Genomic DNA, 6,078 nt, shown 5'->3' on the forward strand with positions numbered 1-6,078 from the left:
TTATTAATTTCAATAAACATCTACAGAGATTTTGGAATTCCACTCATTCATTGTTACACTCCTTTTTAAGCCACTGACACAGCTCACCATCTCACTCCCTAGGTTGGTGTTGATTATTCCTCTTCTGCATAGCCAGAAACAGCTATGAACCTAATGAATAATAATAATAGACTTTTCCCTGGTTATCAGCATTAGGTTCAATTATCTGCTTTGTAATTTTGTTACCAAGCACCCCAGGAATCATTACTACATTTCTCCTAACACAGGTTCTGCATTCATAACAATTATGATCCATTGGAGAAATGGACATAAGAATTTTTTGCCAAATACATGAACCATGACATACTGAAGGAATTAGTTGATGTCCTATTTTAGATTTCCTAATGATGTGACACATTAGAAATTTGGAGACTGTTAACATGTACTCTTTGATCCTTAGCAGTAAGCTCTTCAAGTCCTCTTTGCTTTCAGCAAGCAATATTGTGACATCTGCTTAACACAGGTTGTTGGCACAAGTCTTTTTCTGATCCTGATACCACATTTTTCTTCACAGCGTCGTTTCTCAAATGATTTGCCTAATAACTAACTGGAAGAGATCTATGCAGATTCCCATTCTACTCTCCTACAGTGTCTGTTTTTCACCATTTGGTTGAAGGCATTTATATTCTTTCCATCTTAAACGCTAGCATATTTTCACAGGGAGGAATAAGCTTTCAGAAATAGTAAAGTGTCATTTCTTGGACTCTTGGCTAAGATCAAGTGAAGAAATGGTAGAGCAATTGGCCTGCAAGTACTTGTAGATACAGCAGTAACAATAAAAAGAGAACATAGAGGGTATGAAAAAATACTGTGGGAGCACTCAAAGACAGAACAGAAGCATCATTTGTTTACTGACTGATGCCAAAACAAATTAAAAAAAATCACCATTGATCTGTGTGCCACTATCACCCCCTCTTTTCAGGTTCCCACTTAATTTCAGGTTCTCTCTTAATTACTTCACTTCTTTCCTTTGCCCACCAAACTCTGTGAGGCTGATTTTGTAAAATACTATAAAACATGAGAGACGCTAAAGAGTATTAATTTAATTAACTCCGTCTAAGAAAGACAAATACTGCATAAAACCATTATTGTGAAAATAGGATAACGAGTCAGATATGAATAAAAGTCCAAAGGAGGAAGGGGCGGAGGGCAGAGGGGCTGAGGCCTACTGGTTTTTGGTCATATGCTACTATCTGAAATGATTTAGTGTTGAGCAGTTCTCTTTGATACAGTGATTCTCTCTTCCATCCATCTTCTTTTCATATTTTCTGTTTTACTCAAGATTTTGCCCACAAAATTTACAGCTAGAGGCTGTATTACAGCTAGAGGATTGAATTTCTTCTTTGATTCTTTCAGTTTGAGAAATTCCAAGGATGTTCTTACCTTTTGTTATCTAATTCTTTTAATATTTCATTATAATATTTTTTTAGGTGCTAAAACTTGGTTTTGAATTCATTATAATATTTTGATTTGACTCTTTGAGCTACCTGTGAAATCTGTTCAGGTGTCTATTTCAACATTTCTTCCCTTTGTTTTGACTTTTTTTATCTCCCTCTCTTTTTTTAAAAAAATGTATTGGTTTGCTTATAAAGTTTGTATAGGCTGTGTTTCATCCTGTTCTTCATTCATATGTTTGTGTTTCATAAAATCATTCCCATGCATTATGTTTTATAATATTGATCACTATTGAAACTTCCCCACCACTTCCCTGTCTTTTCAGGTCCCTTACTTATCCTTCCCATTTTCCTTAACCTTCTTCCTCCACTTAACAAACTGTACAACCCTATAGTTTTTCCCTACCTATTCTCACCCGTCCACTTCCACCCTTACTCATTGGGTTCCCACACATGCTTTATTAGGTATTCTTTAACAATAATGGTCTTTTGGAGTATTTGCCTTTGAGACTGTGTTCGTTCACTCAACTGAATGCTCTCCAGTCTCTCAACATTGTTGCTCCCAAGTGCTGCATAGTATTCCATTGTGTGAATGTACCACAATTTCTCAATTTATTCAGTTGTAGTTGGACATTTGGGCTGTTACCATGTCCTTGCATGCTGCTATGAGTATTGGTATCTCTGTTCTAATTTCCTCAGGGTATATTCCTAGTAGTGGAATAGCCGGGTCATACAGAGTTTTTATGTTCAACTTTGTGAGGAAACTTTTTTTATTTCTTTATATTCTAGTGCAAACCTCAGAGTCTCTTTTGACATCCATTTTTGTCTTTTTTTTTCCTTGTCTTTACAACGACCTTTTCCTTTGTTCATGGATGCTATCTTTGATGTCATCCCACAACTTCTCTGGTTTTTAGTCATTAGTGTTTAGTACTTTAAATATATTCTTGAGATGGTGTTTCAGTTGAGTTTGGACAGACTCATAGCTATATATTGGTTCTCATAGACTCGTTTTACATTTCTTCTGCTTCAATTTGAACTTTCAGAATGATGATCTATTCCACATTCATCCTGTGTCCATGTTTTGACTATTGAGTTTCCTGATTGATTTGTTCCACAGATGTCTTCAATCTGATTCCTATATAGTACACCAGGTGAGAAATATGTTAATAGTTTCTATTTATATTCTTTTAATAAAGTGTTGGTAATGAGGAAGTTATTGTTTACACAAAACTCTGAAAATTCTCTTTCAATCTCCAGCCCCATTTTTCTCACCAAAGCCAAATTTACCAAATACCAGTTCTTCTTTGTTTCCAACCTTTGCATTTCAATTATCAATAATTATTAATGCCTATTCTAACAAATTTGAAAGATAGTTACATGGCAAACTGACTAGATTAGATCTATGCTTGTTTCCATTTAAAGAAAAAAACCACCCAAAACAAAACAGAGTGCAGAAATTATTGAAAAATCTTATTAATTTCATCTGTAAGCAAAACTTGAACCATTGCAATCACTTGTTATGCATCAGAGAATTGGACAATGACTAGGGAGGATAGAAGGAGAATTGACGCCTTTGAGCTGTGGTGCTAGAGAAGAGTATTGAATGTACCATGGACTGCCAAGAAAACAAACAGATTCATCCTAGAGAGGGTTAAACCAGGATTCCTCTTGGAGACAAGGATTCTGGGGCTTCGTCTGACATAATTTGGACATGTTGTAAGGAGAGACAGGTCTTTAGAGAGGGACATCATGCTGGGTAGAGTAGAGGGAAAGTGCAGGAGGGGAAGACCCTCCATAAGGTGGATTGATTCAGTGACTGGAGTAATCAGGATGGGTGTGTTGGAGGCAATGAGATTGGCACAGGATAGAGCATGGTTTAGGGCTGTTGTACATAGGGTCGCTATGAGTTGCAAACAACTCTATGGCACATAACAACAAACTTTGCTCAAAGTTATTTAAAAGTGGCTGAAATAGTATATGGACAAGGATCTTACAGAAATTCAAGGTGGATTCAGAAGAGCCTACGTCATGAGGGATATCACTGCTGATGCCAGGTGAATCTTGGCTAAATTCGGAGAATACAACAAAGATGCTTACTTTTGTTTTGCTGGCCACTGTGCAAAGGAATTGGACTGTGTAGATCATAACAAATTATGGCTAACATTGGGAAGAGTGCGAATCCCAGAATATTTAAATATGCTTGTGTGAAACCTCTTCATAAACCAGGAAGCTGGAATGTGTGAAACACAATGTACATGACTGAAACACAGGTACATGACTTTTTTTATGTGAACCAATATAAAATAAAAAACAAATAACAGCAACAACAACAAAAACCCAGTAAAAATGTAAATATATGCTTAAGTAAATAACTGAAAAATATAATATTATATACTTAGTCAATAAATGCTGAACACATTCTAGAGAATTGTATTTGAAAAGCATGATGGGAAAAACCAAACAGAAAAGAGGAGAGATGTGAATTAATGTTGTAATCTTTGTGCATATCTATTCAATCTGTATGCTGAATAAATCATTCAAGAAGCTTGACTACTTGAAGAAGAATGTACCGTCAGGATTTAAGATATATTGTATATTTGTATATTGCTTTTTCCTTCACTCTGTTTATTCATTAATCTTTGATCCATTCTCCCTTTCTTCTCATCTCTATACCCTCCAAGATTGATTCTGTGTGTAAAGTTTTCCTTAGCTTTTCCCTCCAATTATGCATATTTCGTTATATATCATTATGCCCTAAAGAAACAAGAGCTGTGACATGAAGAGAAATATGCACATTCATGTTTATTGCAGCATTATTTACAATAGGGAAAAGATGGCAAAAAACTCCCAAATGCTTATAAATAAATGAATATATAAAAGAATCACAATATATTCACACAGTGGAATACTGTGTAGCATTTAAAAAAAAAAAATAACAACAACAAAAAACGCCACCAAAAAAACAATGATGATTTTATGATGTCCTGCAAAATTTAACTGGTGTAGAGGACACTATGGTAAGTGAAATAAGTCAATCACAAAAGGACACTGAAGTCATAGAAGGACAAACTACATTATAAATTTAAAAACAAATAAAGACTTACAGAGAGAATACATCTAAAATGATTACTGGGGATAAGGAAGGAAAAATAAAAATTAATGCATACACAGTGAATACTTTATTGAAACAGGTGAGTGGAAGATGATATGGAACAAATGAATGGTCAGGCATTGTACGTTTTATACTTAGGCTTTTGATTCACTTAGGATTTAATTTGTAGGTATTTCATGTCTTCTAGTTATCTTCTTATTTATGTATTTTCCTCAGCTTAAACAGTTTACTGATACTGTAATTTAGATTCATGAAGTTTGCTCCTATTTTTGTTTTAATAATCTTTGTAATCTTAGGTTGAGCACTTAGATTTTTTTAAAATAAATTTTTTTTATTTTAATTGTAATTTTAACAAAAATTTATAGAAAAGTCAGGTTTTCATTCATTCATTCATTGTTACACATTTTACCCCCTCTCCCTCCCTTTCCTCTCCCCAAGCTGACTTTTTTCTTTTCATTAATTTATTTATAAAATTCTAATAAAAATTTGAACAAATTCTTTCAATTTAGCTCACCTCCCCCCATAAAATTGTACAGCCCAATGATTAATCCTCTCTTCCCCTTGTACATCCACATCCCTCTGCTTGCAGCCTTTCCCACCCCTCCTGAATCCTTGTATTCATTCTAAAATAACAGTATTATACAATATTTATCCTTGTGGGAATAAGCATTTAGATTTTTAATCCATCTTGAGCTGATTTTTATACATGATATTAGGTTAGATCTTATTTCATATTTCTAAAAATAGATATCCAATTTTGGCAGTACAATTTGGTAAATAGATTACATTGTTGGCAGTCAATGTTGTTTTGCCATTTGTCAAAGAGCAAGTATATATAGGTTATTGTTATATGCACTGAGTTGGAAATAGGTCCAAAGTAGGAAGTGTTAAGACCTCCTATATTTTTGTTCCTCTTTTCTTATTGGAGCAAGACTCATAAAGCATGATTGCTTTTTCATTTCCTTAAATGTTATTGATGAGATCTAGATCAGGATTATGATAAGGAATGTGGCATTAGGATTGGAGGAGGATATATCAACAACCTACATTATGTAGATGACACAACCTTGCTTGCTGAAACTGAGGAGGATATGAAGCATTTGCTGCAGAAGATCAAGGACTGTAGTCTACAATAAGAATTGAAGTTCAACATCAAGAAAACAGTAGGGTGTTGGTGGCTGCTCCGAGTGCCAGCTTACGATGGGTTGCGACGGAGGAACTAGTCCCAAGAGGCACGAACTGGTGAAAGGGCCCAAGAAGGTTGAGAAGGTTGACAAAGATGCAGAGTTAGTGGCCCAGTGGAACTACTGCACTCTGTCAGGAAATATTGAGACGGCCGATAGTTGCCTGTGAGCTTGGCAGGCTCTATAACAAAGATGCTGTCATTGAGTTTCTGCTGGACAAGTCTTCCGACAAGGCCCTTGTGAAGGCAGCGTCTCACATTAAAAGCATCAAGAATGTGACGGAACTAAAGCTTTCTGATAATCCCGCCTGGGAAGGGGACAAAGGAAACACCAAAGGTGACAAACACGA

General features: G+C 35.3%; 1 pseudogene; it reads left to right on the forward strand.

Moving 5' to 3' along the window:
* The first annotated feature begins 5,745 nt into the window (after nt 1-5,745).
* LOC102864783 lies at nt 5,746-6,073 on the forward strand (annotated as a pseudogene).
* Nucleotides 6,074-6,078: the final 5 nt, after the last annotated feature.

This window comes from Elephantulus edwardii, unplaced genomic scaffold (genome assembly GCF_000299155.1).
Source record: "Elephantulus edwardii isolate Elephantulus edwardi_28Jun2011 unplaced genomic scaffold, EleEdw1.0 scaffold00168, whole genome shotgun sequence".
Classification (NCBI taxonomy): domain Eukaryota; kingdom Metazoa; phylum Chordata; class Mammalia; order Macroscelidea; family Macroscelididae; genus Elephantulus; species Elephantulus edwardii.